Source organism: Triticum aestivum, chromosome 2A (genome assembly GCF_018294505.1).
Source record: "Triticum aestivum cultivar Chinese Spring chromosome 2A, IWGSC CS RefSeq v2.1, whole genome shotgun sequence".
In the NCBI taxonomy this organism is placed as follows: domain Eukaryota; kingdom Viridiplantae; phylum Streptophyta; class Magnoliopsida; order Poales; family Poaceae; genus Triticum; species Triticum aestivum.
This window is the reverse complement of record NC_057797.1, coordinates 436,088,171-436,103,811: the sequence shown is the minus strand read 5'-3', so window position 1 is coordinate 436,103,811 and position 15,641 is coordinate 436,088,171.

Genomic DNA, 15,641 nt, shown 5'->3' with positions numbered 1-15,641 from the left:
GTAACTACTAATGGCGCACTGGGCAGCAGGTGCGCCATTAGTATAGAAACTTTTTTTTGAACTAGTGCGCCTATCCAAACATACTAATGGCGCATCCTGCCTAAGTGCGCCATTAGTAGTTGTAACTACTAATGGCGCACCTGGCAGTGGGTGCGCCATTAGTATAGTTTTTTTTGAACTAGTGCGCCTATCCAAACATACTAATGGCGTATCCTGCCCAAGTGCGCCATTAGTAGTTGTAAGTACTAATGGCGCACCATGCAAGAGGTGCGCCATTAGTAAGTGGGCAGCAACAAGATATTTGGGACAGCCTCTCCTACCCACACACTCACTTTCTCCCCACTTCATTCTCTCCACCTCCTCCTTGTCTCGGGTGCCTCCTCTTTTTCACCTCATTTCCACCATAGATTCATTCAAATTAAGTGGTTAAATTACCTTGTTTTAATAGGTAAGTAAGGGGGGAAGCTATATTTAGGTTGTTCTCCTTACAACAATGTGCACATGCACTTTTTACGGCCTAGCTAGATCTATGTATGTTCGTGGTGTTGCATATGTTTGTGGTGTTGCATATGTGTTTGTGTTTGGAGGTGTACCGGTATTTGATATGCGATAGTTGCCAATATTTTGCCGGAATGTTGATTCATTTCCGTTTCGGCGAGAATTTTGGCATTAAGCATTCTTTTTGGTCCTATTTTTAGGGAAGGTCATGCCAAATTTTTGTTTGGTTCTAAAATATCGTTTTGCTCTACCCCGCAGGCGACCATGGTCCGCACGATGACCGAAGGCATCGTGAATAGGTTTTTGAGGTCCGCGAAGGCCGAGATGCTTCAAAAGAACGAGACGGAGATAAGATGTCCGTGTCGAAGATGCAAGCTGAAGAGCCTTATTGCGGACCCGGATTCTGGGCAGGTGCGGGACCACCTGCTGTTGCGTGGTTTCATGGATGGCTATCGGTGGCAAGGTGATGAAGATGACTACGAAGTCGTCCATGCGGGCCGGGCAAGAAATGAGGAAGGGCAGCAAGACAACCACCGCGGCTCGGGCGGGCGAGAAGACGAAGAATCCCCAGGAGATGATCACGACTGTGATGCTGTACACAGTCATCATGTAGAAGATGCAGGACATGATGATGAGGAAGATGCCGGAGCAGGCGACGGGCATGATCATGAAGATGATGATGCCGGCGGAGCAGACGACGCTGGACCATCGATGGGCTGGGTGCAGGACCCTCATATTCAAGAGCTGCTTCTCAAGCAGACGGATAACGCAAGAGCTGCCGCCCGAGAGAAAGCCAAGATGGATCAACTTGAGTTAGACGCGGTTACTCCATTGTATGAAGGATGCAGGCCCGAGGATACCCGCCTGAAAGTAACGCTCATGGCCCTGGAGATGAAGGTAAAACACAAAATGACCGACGCATGCTTCGACGAGAACATGTCATTCTGGCACGAACGTCTTCCCAAGGGGAACAAGTGCCCGACCAGTTTGGAGGAGGCGAAGAAAATCGTGTGTCCTCTGGATTTACCGCACGTGAAATACCATGTGTGCATGAACAATTGCATCATTTATCGGGACGAGCACGCGGAGTCTACAATATGTCCGGTGTGCGGTGTCACTCGATACAAGAAGAGGAAGAAAGCTCCTCGAAAAGTGGTGTGGTACTTTCCGATCACTCCTCGTCTGCAGCGGTATTTCGCGGATCCTAAGGTAGCAAAGCTCCTACGTTGGCACGCGGATAGGGAGGAGAAGAAGCGAGAAGATGACGCAAATGATCCGGAGATAGATAAAAAAGACAAGATGCTGAGTCACCCTAAGGATGCGAGCCAGTGGCAAGCATTGAACTTCGAATACCCAGAATTTGGGAACGATCCAAGGAACATCGTGCTGGGCGCGAGCACCGATGGAGTCAATCCGTTTGGCAGCCAGAGAAGCACACATAGCACCTGGCCTGTGTTTGTGTGGATGTACAACCTTCCCCCCTGGTTGTGCATGAAGAGGAAGTACATTCACATGAGTATGCTAATTGAAGGGCCGAAACAACCAGGGAACGACATCAATCTGTATCTGGGGCTGCTGAAAGAGGAGCTTGACACGCTGTGGAAAACGCCAGCCAATACGTGGGACGCCGCAGAGAAAGAGTATTTCCCTATGAGAGCCGCACTGCTCACGACGGTGCACGACTATCTCGGTTACGGATATCTTGCGGGGCAGGTAGTCCACGGATTTTCTGGATGCGTAAGGTGCATGGATGACACAACGTATCGCCAGCTAGATAGAGATCCCGGGTCTTCGAAAACCGTGTTCATGGGACATCGAAGGTGGCTTCGCGACGATGACCCGTGGAGGAAACGCAAGGATCTGTTCGATGGTGAAACAGAACCCCGAAAACGCCCGTGTACGAGGAGCGGCGAGGAAATAGACAAGCTGTTGAAAAATTGGAAAGACTGCCCACTGCCGGGAAAGAAGCAAAAGGCGCCAGAGCCGGGAAAGAAGCGAAAGGCGCCAGAGCCGCTGCTGAAGGTATGGAAAACGAGGTCTGTTTTCTGGGACTTGCCGTACTGGAAGATCCACCGTGTGCCTCACAGCCTTGATGTCATGCATATCACGAAGAACGTGTGCGAGAGTCTGCTTGGTACCCTGCTCAACATGCCAGAGAGGACCAAAGATGGGCCGAAAGCAAGGGCAGACTTGAAATCAATGGGCATCAGGCAGGAGCTTCACGCTATATATGATGATGATGATGATGATGATGATGATGATGATGATGATGATGATGATGATGAGGCGAAGCAGGACACAGAAAGTCGTCGCAAAGGCAAAAAGGCCAAGAAGACCGGAAATGACTACCCTCCCGCGTGCTTCACTCTAAGTCAGGAGGAGATCGAGCAGTTTTTCACCTGCCTCCTAGGAGTAAAACTTCCTTACGGTTACGCGGGGAAGATAAGCAGATACCTAGACCCAGCGAAGCAGAAGTTCAGCGGGATGAAGTCTCACGACTGTCACGTGCTGATGACGCAGATACTTCCAGTTGCAATCCGTGGGATCATGGACGCGCACGTCCGTGAAACGCTATTTGGCCTATGCAACTTCTTCGACGTCATCTCTCGGAAGTCGATTGGCGTGAGGCAACTCAGAAGGCTACAGGAAGAGATCGTGGTGATACTATGCGAGCTTGAGATGTACTTCCCGCCCGCATTCTTCGACGTTATGGTGCATCTGCTGGTCCATATAGTGGAGGATATCATCCAACTCGGGCCGATGTTCCTGCACAGCATGATGCCGTTCGAAAGGATGAATGGTGTCATCAAAGGATACGTTCGCAACATGTCACGTCCAGAAGGAAGCATAGCCAGGGGCTTTCTGACCGAAGAGTGCATCTCCTACTGCACGAATTATCTAGGCATCGAGAACCCCGTTGGTCTGCCCGTCAACAGGCACCTCGGCAGGCTCGCTGGATGGGGTCACCGTGAGGGTCGCCGCGAAATGCATGTCGACTTCGAGGGTCGACTCGCCGACTTTGAAAGAGCAAACCTAGTCGCGCTACAACACATAGACGTGGTCGATCCTTGGTTGGTAGAGCACAAAACCTTTATTAAAAAGACGTACAATGACCGAGGCCAACAGAGGACGGACGGAGATATACTCAAAGAGCACAACTCATGTTTCACGCGTTGGTTCAAGCATAAGCTTCTGTCGTACCCTTTACATGAGGATTCTTCCGCGGAAGAACAACTCATATTCGCCTTGTCACAGGGCGCCGAGCACAACCTGATGACCTATGAGGCGTACGATATCAACGGCTACACATTCTACACCGAGGCCAAGGACATGAAGAGCGATGGTTATCAGAACTCCGGGGTAACGATGGAATCCTACACCGGTAACGACAAGGACAGATACTACGGAAGGATCGAGGAGATCTGGGAGCTGAGCTACGCTGGAGAGAAGGTCCCGATGTTCCGTGTCAGATGGGCCAAGAACGTCATAAAAGAAGACCGGTATTTCACCACCATGGTTATACCCGAAGCCAAATCCAAGACCGCGGGCGCAAACGTCACCGCGAAAAATGAGCCATGGGTACTGGCTTCCCAAGTGGACCAATGCTTCTTCATTACCGACCCGCCAAAGCCCAGTCGTGTTGTCGTGAGGAGAGGCAAAAGGAAGATCATCGGAATGGATGGAGTAGCCAATGAGCAAGACTTCGACAAGTACGGCGACCCGAGGATCGAACATGACGACGATGATGAAGTAGCAGCATACACCACAAGAAGAAGCAGGACCACCCTACCTAAAGGACGTCCGTTCCACAGAAGAACTCCATTTGCGAAAAAGAAGGGCAAGAAGATTGTGAACAGATAGCTAGCTAAGATCGATTGTATTTAAATCGTAGCCTTCATTTCTCGATTGTATTTCATGGGTACTTTTTGAACTATCATGAATATTTTTAAATTTCATGGACACTCGATCTCGATCCCCCTCCATCTCGATCGCTATCCCACCTTGCCAGATCCGGCCCCCCTCGCCGCCGAGCACCCCCCAGTCCACCGGCCGCCGCCGCCGACCCCCCGCACCCTCGATTCCCCTACCCAACCGCCGCCGCCGACCCCCCGCACCCCGCGCACCGTCTTATAAAAAAAATTAGTATCAAACAGCTTTTTAAATGCTACTGTCTTATAAAAAAAATATTACTGTTATTATTTAAACAAGTTTGAACATATTTAAACACAAATAAGTATCAAACAGCTTTTTAAATGCTAAAAAAAATTTGTGGAGCCCACCTCGATCCCCCTCCATCTCGACCGCTATCCCACCTCGCCAGATCCGGTCCCCCTCGGCGCCGAGCACCCCCCAAGTCCACCGGCCGCCGCCGCCGACCCACCGCACCCTCGATTCCCCTACCCAACCGCCGCCGCCGACCCCCCGCACCCCGCGCACCGTCTTATAAAAAAATAAGTATCAAACAGCTTTTTAAATGCTACTGTCTTATAAAAAAATATTACTGTTATTATTTAAACAAGTTTGAACATATTTAAACACAAATAAGTATCAAACAGCTTTTTAAATGATAAAAAAAATTTGTGGAGCCTGGGATTCGAACCCAGGACCTCCTGGTGTGAGAACTGGCTACTGACCAGTCGAGCTAGTAGAGGGGACTTGGTGTGGATCAGGTCAGGTGGGAGATAACCTGTTGGCTCGAGCAGAAATAAAAAAAAGTACTAATGGCGCACCAGGGTGAGGTGCGCCATTAGTGTGGATATACTTATGGCGCACCGGGGGGTGGTGCGCCATTAGTATTGTGCCCCCATCCATATTTTTCCTCCCCGGCCCTCGATCCCCTTCTCGCCCTCGCCCTCGATCCCCTTCCCCTCCCCTCTCCTCTCCTCTCCCGACGCCGCTGCCCCGCCGCCTCGACGCCGCCCCGACGCCGCGACGCCGCCCCGACGCCGTGAGACGCCGCGACGCCGCCCTCTCCTCTCCCGACGCCGCCGCCCCGCCGCTTTCCCCACGGAGAAGGAGGAGGAAGAGGGGGCGCTCGCCGTTGACCTCGCCCGGCCGACTCCGGTGGCCAGGCCGACTCGCCATCGCCCCGCCGCCCTCGTCGCCGGTGGCCCGGACGCCGCCCCGTCCACACCACCGTCGCCGGAGCACCCACACCACCACCCGGACCTCGTCGCCCCCGTGAGCTCCCCCTCCTCCTCTCCCCCTATCCCCCTCGCATCCCCCGTGAGCCCATTCTGGAGTTTAATGGAGTGCAGGGCAAGTTTTACCTGTATCCGAATTGTTTGTTTGTTACACCATCGAATTGTTCGCTTGTTTCATGTCATGGAAGAAACCGGTCTGCTGCTTGATAACTTTATATTAGTTTCACAATGCACCATGTGTAATATTTTGGTTTATCATGAGATTTTGCAGTAATCAATTGTCACATACCTTTTTTCCTTTTTGCGGGGGCTTTTCACATTTGTTATGTCTCATCAGTCATCTTGAGAATGATATTTGCAAGTGACTAAGTCGACTACCTTGCATCAAGATATACCTACAGCTGCACAAAATGTTATGTGTAGTTTAGTTTCTGGAGTAGGTTTCAACTCCATTCAAACATTCAGAAGCACCTAAAAGAACCCCACACCATGGAAACTCACAATTAGTAGCGTCGATGTTATCTGCTAGTTTTCAAATAATTAGAATTTCTTATTGCAAGATGCCCACCGCTAGAGAACAACCATTGATGTTATCACCTACTGTTTCGTTTATTCTTAAGAGGTTTGGTTATATAACTCAGCGGCATTTTAATTCCCGATAATTGGGTTTACACTGGAGTATTTTATTTCTGTGGGGAGAGGGAGAGAAGCCAGTGCAGGGTGTGGGAAGCACCTCTTCATGTGATTTTTTTTGCTTTATTGTGTAATTTTTTTTCTTGAGGTCCTGACCGTAGAACAACCGTTCTATGGTATTTTTTTCAATTATGTACAAACAGTTACAAGGTTGGAAAAGGAAAAGGTCTATAAAACTTCAGTTTTTGCTAACATTAGGAGATTAAAGGTCCCTTGTGATGTATTTATGTAAATTGTGTTAAAGGGGGACTAAAATGCAAAGCTTCTGACTTGAAGATCCAACTATTCTGGCTATGAACAAGAATAAATTTTAGAGAGATTCCATGAAAGGATTATAAGTTGTTGTTGATCCAAGTGTTGAAGGGATCTACTTTCCTTTGCTTTGATATGTATGCCGGACAGCCTCTTTACAGGTAGAGATACCCTGTTCAAGGACAGGGGGGCGGGGGTGTGAACTTTGTGAAATCCTGTCCTATTGATGACTTTGCAAACTTAAGTAAGGGTGGTTGTCCATGGTACTGAGCGCTGCTGTTTCTATGCCAAGTCTTAAATATTTCCATTGTTTATTGTTAAAAAGCTTTCCTCATTTTGGTGACTTTACAGAATAAGTAAATCTTAACTAGCAGTGGTTAATAATTAAGTCTTCTTCTTTTTCCTTTGCAGCTCACATCCCACTGTACCTGTAGCAGTAAGACAGAAAAAGATGATCCACAATACTCTAGTTTATATGCAGAGAAATTACTTAAGAATACTCTAGTTTTAATAAGAATACTCTAGTTTTAATAACACAATATTTAGTGCTAACCAAACAGGTCACAGTAAATAAAACTATGATATTTGAAAAAACTGCAGTATTCTTAGAATACTTAGAAAATACTTTACTATCAAACAGGGCCTGATTGATTTGGTTGCTTGATTTGGTTTAATGGCTGCTGGCGTCTGAATGTTGTCTCCTAGTTTAATGGGTACCATAATTGTTTCCGTTGATTTGGTTGTCACTCTCCTCTGGATGAGATGAGATTGAGTTTGAGATTGAGATTGAGATGCTGTCTGACTTGCAGTTAGCACAGCATTTTCTTAAGCTATGATGAATCTGGAGATTAAACTGGTACCTCAAACTCAAACTACCATCACCAATCAGGCTGGAAACTGAAACCACCAAACCAAACTATCTCAAATTAATGGTTAAGATGCTAGATTTTTTCGCTGGTATTAGACTTGTGTTTTACTCATAAGTTCCAGCTAACTATCTCAAATAAAGGAAGATGGACCTAATTAGTCTGATGTAAATTTTCTACTGCACTGGAACATAATATTGCAAGGCTGCTTTGATTGATGTGTCTGGTCAAATATGTATATATGATTAAGGTCAGTGCTGTGTTTCTCAGGTTTCACACTGCAATGACCAATGTTCTTTCCTAGAAACAGATAACTGGATTTACTTGGGCAAGGTCGCTACAGCTTTATGCCTATTTCAGTGATTATTAACTTTATAAGAATGCAAATATATGATTTAAAACTTAGCATCTCTTGTTCTGCAAGATACTGCTGTCCAATAAATAGTAGCAGCGACAATCAGTTCTTGGTACAGTGTGTAGTCCTGCAGAATACTAAGGTGTGGTACAGGCGCACCTTAGTCGGGCTTAATGTTCAGATGCCCCGGGCTCCACAAGCTTTTATGAAAATGTATCATGTCACTGTCCGTGACTCTCTCTTTTTTGCATGTTGTGATGAAGGCCTTTTTTGCCTTGTCCACCCGAGAGGCCCTTGAGTTTGCTGGAATGTCGATTAACTTCCGTTCCAGCAAATTCGGGTACTCCATATGTCCTATTTTCAGCAAAGGTCATGCTGAAATTTTCCGTGAATTTTAGCATGACTTTGCTAAAAATAGGACATATGGGGTACTTGTGACTAATGCATGGGCCGGGGTATCTTAGTAGTTAATTAAGTAGGATCAAGTGCCCCGGCGTACTTGTGACTAATGCATGGCTTTTAGGGTGCCTCGGTGTCGATAAAAACCGAAATGATGAAAAGTTAGGCTTTTAGGGTGCCTTGGCGTCGAAAAACCCTCAATGATAAAAGCTTAGATTTTAGGATGCCTCGGTGTCGACAAACCCTAAATGATGAGACCATGATCTTGTTCCTTGACAATAACCAACTTTTTGACCAAACTTTGTTTCTATTTAGAGAGAAACATGGCCCACAACGATGAGGCCGGGGGTTCGGGCGGCAAGGCATTCTGGGAGCTGTCCCAGGAGATGGAGGAACAACCTCACTTGTATGAGGCCGCCGCCTTCCCCACCGATCCTGAGACCACGGATGGTGCCGCCGAGGATGACCACACTGATGCCACCACTGATGGTGCCGCCGAGGATGCCACCACTGATGATGGCGGCGCACGCACAGATAGCAGCCAGCCGAAGAGGCAACGGAAGGACCGGCGCCCGATCGTGCTCCGCACCCTCAAGGAGGAAGTTACTGAAGTGGACTCCAACGGGAATCCAACGGCGCCCGAACGAATAGTCAAGGGGTACTCGCTTCAGCTCGGGTGCATTGTCCGGAGCACCGTCTCGATCAACACCGAGAACCTGAGGCATCCTGACCGGGGGAATTTGCGCCACCTCCTCTTCACGAAGCTGCACGAACGATACAAGTTCCCCGCTGAATTCGAAAACACAAGCCTCAAAGGGAATAAAGTGAACAATGCTGCCCTCACGAAGATGAGCAAGGCCCTGTCTACTTGGAAAAGCAATGTGAAGAGAATGATCGAGAAAGGTGAGAGTTATGAGAAGATCAAGGAGAAAAATCCTTCCATCACCGAAGATGACTACAACGACTTCAAGATCAATTGCTCGAGCACCGCAAGCTCCCAATCAAGTGAGTGGGGGAAACAAATGCGGGAGCTGAACATAGGGGAACACACACTCGGTCCCGGCGGTTACAGAGTGGCGGAGCCTATATGGGACAAGGAGGAGGCGGACCGTGCCGAGCAAGGCCTACCGCCCCTCTTCGATAAATACGGTGACAAGCAGACCAGGAACTTTGTCAGGGCCCGGTACAAGAAGGACCCGAAAACAAAGGAGCTTACCACGGATCCGAAGACCAGGCAGCTTGAGCTTGTTCTGGTAAGGAATACACCCCCGCGTAATTAGCTCCATATGGTTGCATTCTAATTAATGAAGCCGAATTTCTAAATGGTTCACATTCCTTCCGCAGGCGACTGAAAGCAGTAGCGCGGGGTCGACTCAGAGCAACCCTTGGGACACCACTCTAAATAGGGGGTTGAATATAATGAAGAACAAGGATAAGCTCAGTAAGCCGACGTCAGCTGGTCGTGTGGCCGGCAAAGGCTTGTCGACAAAATGGGGGTCATACTATACCGCTGGTGTGCGGAAGGAGAAAAAGACCAGCTCGGAAAGCCAGGCGCGAGAGGTTCAAGAACTCAAGGCACAGGTGGCGCGGATTCCGGAGATTGTCCAAGAGCAAGTGGAACAACGACTCGGAGAGACGATCACCGCCCTTGTGCCTACCTTGATCTCGGGGTTGAGTGCGTGGATTGCGGGCGGCCAACAGGGGCCGCCCCCGATTCCTAGCTTCACGGCCAGCAACTCGCATAATGCGATGGCGGGGCCATTGGTGCCTCCGGCGGAGGCGGCATTGGTGTCTCCGACGCCGGCACGGGAGCTTAATGCACCCGGGTGTACGCCGGCCGGCACCTCTTCAGCAAGCGGCCGCTCCGTCAACTGCACGCCCGCCGTTGGCGGTGCCTCGACATTAGCCGAGCTCGACGCCATCATCACGGTAACTAATTAAGCCTCTCTCGGCCGAGGACTTCATCTCCTTGCCTTTGACTGGGCATCCCTGACGCCCTACATGTTTTCGCAGGGCGCCGCCGACGTTCCGTGCACTCTCCTCCACTTCGTGAACAACGAGTTGGTCGATGTCGCCAAGGGCAAAATCGTTCAACCGGGCAACCCCTTGTTCCACGGTACCCAGATGCCACCCAACTTGTTTAGGGTTCAACTGGTTCGGGTGCTGCCAGGCTGCGACGACTTGTTACCTCCGATTCGACCCGTCGGGGCCGACGATGATGACGTGATGACCCTCAGCGCCTGCCTGAGCTGGCCCCTGCTTTGGCCGAAGAGCCAGATTCGTTTGGGGGCGGGGGACACCACCCCAAAGACAACACCGCCAGTCGTGCCGGCGCCAAGTCGGCCCCATGGCAAGACCGCCGTAACGGTGCCGGACATCCCTATGCCACTGGATCCAAACATGCATATGGCACAGGATCAGAACGACGACGACGACGACGATGATACATTTGGCAACGTCGATCAGTACTTTGCCGAGCATGGGTACGATGGCGACTTCATGGGGCCTCCTTCTCAAGAACCAAACCCAACAAAAGACGTGTGCGATCTAGCTCGTACCGCGGAGAAGCCAAGTTGCAACAGGCGCCGTCTGGCGTTCAGCTCTCAGGAGACGCCTCCAGCTGCCGACTTCACCGAGCCTCAGATAGGCGAGGTGCGAAATATTATCAGCCCCAACACACTCAAGAAGGCGGTCTGTGAGCAGAACTCGGTCCCATTACAGGAGAAGAAGAAGGCACGCAAAAGAAAGACTAAGAAGGGTGCGAGCCAGCCGGCACCGAGTACGATCCGTGCTCAGGACGGGCCACCTTCACCGCAGGATATCTCGAGGAGGGTGCATGTGGCGGGTAGGGCGATGCTACCACCAAATATGCTCAATGCTGCAACCGGTGCTATGCGGAGTCTGCACGACAGTGTTCTTTCTTTGGAGAAGCGGCGTCTCAGAGAGAAGGATGTGGCATACCCGGTTTTCGTGGCCAAGGTGCCAGAGGGCAAGGGCTTTGTGGATGGCGACATCGGGGGTACGATCGTCCTGCGGTTTGATGACATCTTTGCTATGTTTAACCTTCATCCGCTGCACTACACCTTCGTTCGGCTATTTTCGCTGAGTATGGAGATGCGGATCATTCGCGACAAGACCCCGGACATCGTGATAGTCGACCCCTTCTACATGCGTGCCAAGATCTTGGGCAGCGCTGGGGACCGGCAAGTCGCGAGTTCTTACCTCGAAGGCGTCATTCTGGCAAACCAAGATAAGGATAACTTCCTCGTGCCTTACTTTCCCGAGTAAGTCCTCCCCTCAACCGGCCCGTAACATATGAATTCTTACTTTTCGATCGTTTTTCTTTTAACATTCCGTGTTTTCTGCAGTGACACACGTTGCACGCTCATCCTCCTAAGCCCCAAATATTCCATGGCCACGTATTTCGACCCGGACCGTCAGTCGAACGTAGACTACACAAATGTCAAGAAGGTTCTTGATGATGTTCTCCCCGGCTACGCCCAATCTGGAGGCACCTTCACCAGGCCTATTCGTAAGTACGGCAAGCACGTGTTCTCCCACAATACGACGTTCTGCTGCGTCAAGCAGCCGCCTGGCGGTCAGAAGGGTGCCTACTACGCCATCCATCACATGCGGGCGATCGTACGGGACCATCATCAACTTCTGCTACCGAGTAAACTCCAAGATTGGGCCGCGAGCGTGTCGGCAATCCAGGACGCGGACCTCCGACAAGAATTCTTTCGCATCCAGTCGGAGTTTGCGGAAATCATCCATCAAGATGTCCTTCGTACCTCGGGGCAGTTCTACCTCAGAAATCAACCGTCCAACAGTGACATCGACACAATGCTACAAATGCAGGATGACAACGCCCGTTCTTTCATGACTCCCACGATAGACGGCGGCTTCATCCACGCTCCGGTCCCTTGAGTCGAGTTGTCTAGTTCTGAAACATCGATTGGCTCATGTTGTAATTAAACTTTAATGAACTTGTAGTATGTCTCTTTGGTTTTGAGAGTCGTTCAACTTAGATGTAATCGATGCTATTAATGTCTTGCTTTTCTCTTCCGATCGTTCTGTTGCATAATTATATATTGCTTATGTATTGTCTGTGAATTGGTACTAACGTTTCGTTTGGCTAGTGCATAGTGATGCCGACGTATGTCGTATACAAGGGTAAGGTTCCCGGAGTCTACGATGACTGGGAGGAGTGTCGGAGACAGGTTCACCGATTCAGCGGTAACAGTTACAAAGGGTACACCACTAGGGCCGAGGCCGAATCTAGATACGCCCGCTATCTAGCGGGAGAGGGGAGGGAGCGTTGGAGGAACCGGATGAAGACGAGTTTCATCGTGATGATGCTCATCGTGATGACCGCAGCTCTCTTCTATGTGATGGTAGTTTAGATGATCGATATCGACTTGTAATGCGAAGACAAACTCGCTACTCGCGGTCTCGAGACTTGTAATATAATGTTCTATCTTTGTTCGGTCTTTTTAATTCGGAGACTAATATGATGAATTGTATTCGGAGACTAATATGATGAATTGTATTCAAAGACTAATCTTCTATTGTATTTGATGAATCTATTGTTGATGTGTGCTGTCTATATTTTGTCAAATTATACATTTTGTAACCTGTGCAAAAAACAGAAAATAAAAAAATAAAAAAAACCTAATATTCATACTAATGGCGCATCACACGACAGTGCGCCATTAGTATGACAGTGCATACTAATGGCGCATCACCGGGTAGTGCGCCATTAGTATGCTGCGGTTACTAATGGCGCATCCAGAGGTGGTGCGCCATTAGTATGCCAAAGCACCTGGGTGTACATGCCAACTGGGAGGCATACTAATGGCGCACCCTCGCATATACTAATGGCGCACCGGGTGGTGCGCCACTAGTATACCAGATACTAATGGCGCACCAGCTGGTGCGCCATTAGTAAAAATTACTAATGGCGTGCTGTCAGTGGCGCACCAGTGATGCGCCATTAATGGCCATAATAGGTGCGCCATTAGTAGTGGTATTTCTAGTAGTGGTAGTATTTCTAGTAGATGAACATGTTGGTTTTCACGCACAGAGAATATCACAATCAGCCACGAGTTGATGCCTTGGGACCTGTAACATGTCCGATCCGCAAAATAGACTATACTAGAAACCATATCGGTGATTTGGAGCTCTGACGGTCTTGCAGTGAAAATTTGATCCGGTCCGATGAATCGCCTGGGCGTGCATGGCAGCGTACCCAGATACAACCCTAACTCTTGATCCAATCTCGTATATGCCATTCCAACTGTTGGTCGACGACATAGATCCTTCCATGCCAACAGCAGAAAACTTCGCAGCGAACAACGCCAGCTCTGCATCATCGGGATGATCACGAGCTTCTCGAACCATAGGAACCCCCCCCCAAGAACTCAACACCACCGTGCGCAGGCCTCACGGTGGGCGCCAACTGTCGTGGCAGAAGCCTCTGCTGGAAGGGAACCTGATAGGAATGCTGGTCCTTCAACTGCAGATGTCCTTAGTGTCAGGACTTAGTCACGAGGCCAACACATATATGTGGTAACTTGAAAGGGGTTGAGCGGAATCGAGAGACGCAATACAAGACAGGGATTTAGACAGCTTCGGGGCCCCGAGAAATATCATCCAGTAACAACCCTACATGTTGTTTGAGGCTAGGTCTCATTATCATCACGAGGGAGTCGCCGTAAACCGGCTCTCCTCTTTGTGTCTAGCCCTAGAGATTGTTGTTTGCTTCCCCTTCTCCCTCTCTGGGAGCCCCACCCCTCCTTATATATGTTGAAGGGGCGGGTTACATGTAGAGTCCAACTCGGACTAAGACTTAAACCATGCATATATCCGAGCTGCTCGAGATGGGCTTAACAGAGCCTCAAAGCAGCATTTAAAAGATGTGCAGGTAAGTTTACTTTGTCTGACTATGATAACCATATGCCAGTAGCCCCCGAGACTTAAAGTGGTTGGGATAACTGATTTGAGGATCGCTGCATGACCAGGTTCTGTCGGAGAAGAACGACGTTGTAGCCCAAGAGCTAGAAAAGTGACGGACGCAGTTAAATGCAGTGACCGCTGAATTGGAAAAATCCAAAGCGGCGTCTTCCGATGATATTTCCCTCCATCAAGAAACAGTTATTGCATAGCGACCATGTTAACACCGCGGCTTTATCTCATAATAGGATCATCAGATCAATTAGAGGAAAAAGAGCCGAAAAGACTGCATGTCAGACAGGAGAAAAACAAACTCCAAGATGCAAACACCCAGCTGGGTGAAGAGCTGAAGGATGTGCGGGCCCAGCTAGCCGACTCCGTAAAGGAGAACAAAAAACTGCAAGGCGGCATATTCAGTATGTGGCCGTATTTACCTTATAACAGTTTGGAATTAAAAGTGGCTGATATAGCTGTGATTGCAGGTATATTGACGGGCCGTCCCGAAGAGGAGGTGTCCAGATCATCAAGTGATCTTCTGCAAGAGCTGTCGCAGTTGCACGAGCAAGCTCAGCGGGCAATGCGGAGTGTAGCCAAGGCCTTATGGCCATCCGACTCCCCTCCAGGGAGTCTGGATAAGCTTGTAGAGCTGTTCAAGGGAGCGCGGTGGCGTATCCGACTATGGAAGATATCGGCATGCCGAGAGGGTGCGCGAGAGGCCTGGGCCATGGTAAAAACACGATATACCAAGCTGGATCCGAATCACATGGCCCGGGCCGGACTGCTAGGGTCAAATGGGGAAGAAATTCTCGTTAGTTTAGTATATGGCCAAGTAGAGGTGGCTGCTAGATACTCCCAACAGGATTGTAAATTAGACCGCATCCTAAGTGACTATATATTTTCCTTCTAGCTGGATTGTAAAACGATTGTCATGGCCGACCTTTTCACTTCGATCTCTCGACCAGAAGGTGAAGAGTGTTTCCGAATACCTAAGCGGCAAAATAAACCGGGGTATGCATGGAAACCAGGCGTAGGGGTCATACGTGCTTGAACAGACACATTGTATCCGGCTAGTTATGTTATATTACATTGAAATTGTAAGAAACATCTTCCAGAGAGAATAGTTCTGTTAAGGGTTCCTTTCCCTGGGACTGCATGCATCTATGTGCATGTTTGGAGTGTGATGAAAAAATCACAGTGTGTATACCTTTTGGAGGTTCATAATGGAACGAGTGCAAAAACATCTTTAATTCACCGACCGAATATTCCCTTAAGAACGCTAGCTTTCGGCTTCACCCAGTCTGAGGTACTCATCCGGATGACCCGACAGTAGCAATCACAGAGGTGCTCCCTTTATGCCCTAGCCGAACTAACAGGAACGTAGGGCATAAGCACAGGAGCCAGGCAACCCAGCTTGGCCAAAACTTAAGTCATATCGATGCATATAATGGCAAAGAAAAGGTACATATGGGAGGAAACGCATAT